This window comes from Myodes glareolus, chromosome X (assembly GCF_982192425.1).
Source record: "Myodes glareolus chromosome X, mMyoGla1.1, whole genome shotgun sequence".
NCBI lineage: Eukaryota > Metazoa > Chordata > Mammalia > Rodentia > Cricetidae > Myodes > Myodes glareolus.
This window is the reverse complement of record NC_142053.1, coordinates 94,931,879-94,933,888: the sequence shown is the minus strand read 5'-3', so window position 1 is coordinate 94,933,888 and position 2,010 is coordinate 94,931,879. Positions and strand designations below refer to the sequence as shown.

Below are 2,010 nucleotides of genomic sequence, written 5' to 3'. Positions count from 1 at the left end.
GTGGTAAATAAGGACATCTGAAAAGGGATTGTAGGCAAGGAATTTTTAGGAATAATACCGCATCTGGGAATGGCAAGAATAGGAAACCTTGGCCTTCAGGTATATGTAGGAGGTGTGGTAAATGACAAAATTGGACCAATGAATGCAGATCAACAACAGACAGTCAAGGCAAACTGATACCATTGGAAAACTCCTTGAATGGCCTCTTGCCACAGGCCCCCAAGCCAAAAGTGGCCCAGTTGTTCCCAGTAACCATGCAGGACATGTCACACCAAGAAAATTAAAAGCTCTAGAACATTTTGTGCAAGACCATAAGGTTCTAAATAATGGCTCAAATTTGGAGGATAAGTCAGAAATTCAAATAGGAAATAAGAAGCATATATATTGGCATAATTCTATAAATGTTCAGAAACAAAAGCTGAGAATGCGTATACATGGAATTGTGATTGTTGGCTTAATAGACACAGGTGTAGATGCAAGTATCATCACTCCAGAATCTTGTCATCCAAATTGGCCTTTTCAAGAGGCAGATGTTCAATTACTAGGAACTGGAACCTTATCTCGAGTTAAAGCAGGAGATGGGTTGACTGTATTGGGCCAGAAGGTCAAAGAGGGAAACTAAGGTCATACGTATCTGATATTGCAATAAATTTATGGGGATGTGACATGTCACAGCAATGGAATACCCAGATTAACATTCCTGCAGTTTCAGAAACTCATAATTCTTGAAAGGATGTAAAAAGGTACTATGAACAAAGGACACCAGCCATTCAGGCTGTTCAAGAACATAAAACAACGAACAAACCTTTAGAGGTACCAACAGCCCTACCTTTAAAATGGCTAAGTGAGAAGCCAATATGAGTTAGGCAATGTCCTCTAGCTAAAGATAAATTGCAGGCTTTAGAACGATTGGTACAGGAGCAATTAGATGCTCAAGATATTGAGGAGTCAACTAGCCCTTGTAATTCTCTTGTGTTTGTCTTAAAGAAGAAATCTGGAAAATGGAGAATGGTGACAGATCTAAGTGCTGTCCATAAGGTAATTCAACCTATGGGGCCTTTACTGTGTGGAATTTCTCTGCCTTCTCTTTTACCAAAAGGATGGCCTCTTATAGTTATTTATTTGAATGATTGCTTCTTCACTATACCTTTCCAAGAAAAGAATAGAAAAAAATAATTGCCATCACAGTGCCTACTTATAATAATTCTCAGCCTACTAGGACATACCAGTGGACTATCCTTCTACAGGGGATGCTCAATAGCCCAACATTGTGTCAATACTTAGTGAGCCAGCTGTTGGAAATAATACGTAGGCAATTCCCTAATTCTATAATTTACCATTACATGGATGACATTTTTCTATCTGATTCAAGCATAGATAATTTAGAAAGAATGTTTGAGGAAGCAAAGATAGTTTTGCCTAAACGGGGATTACAAATTGTCCTGAAAAGAATCAAAGAGGAGTGCTCGCTTCGGCAGCACATATACTAAAAATTGGAACGATACAGAGAAGATTAGCATGGCCCCTGCACAAGGATGACACGCAAATTCGTGAAGCGTTTCATATTTTTAACCTCTTAATTCAGAAGAAGCGGGAAAAAATGCCCTTATGAAAGCAATAGGGTCCCTTAAACAGGATATGAATAACTCCCTTAAAGAACTGGATGAGAAGTATAACAAAAAGATTGAAGAAATGAGTAAAGAAATGGATGAAAAATATAAAAAAAAATCGAAGAAATGAGTAAATCCATGAATGATGCACTGGGAAACCAAGAAAAAACAATCAAACAGGTAATGGAAACAATTCAAGAATTGAAAGCTAAAATGGAGGCAATGAAGAAAACACAAAATGAGGGCCGGCTGGATATGGAAAATCTAGGTAAACGAACAGAGACCACAGAATCAAGCATAACCAACAGGATACAAAAGATGGAAGAACGAATCTCAGCATCTGAAGATACCATAGAGAAAATAAATGCTCTGATCAAAGAAAACAGCAAATCCAACAAAT

General features: G+C 37.8%; 1 non-coding gene across 1 annotated transcript; it reads left to right on the top strand.

Annotated features, from left to right (window-relative positions):
- The first annotated feature begins 1,462 nt into the window (after positions 1-1,462).
- LOC146889110 (U6 spliceosomal RNA) lies at positions 1,463-1,570 on the top strand. Its single transcript, XR_015000508.2, has one exon. It is a non-coding gene; the product is annotated as a U6 spliceosomal RNA (small nuclear RNA).
- The last annotated feature ends 440 nt before the right edge of the window (positions 1,571-2,010 follow it).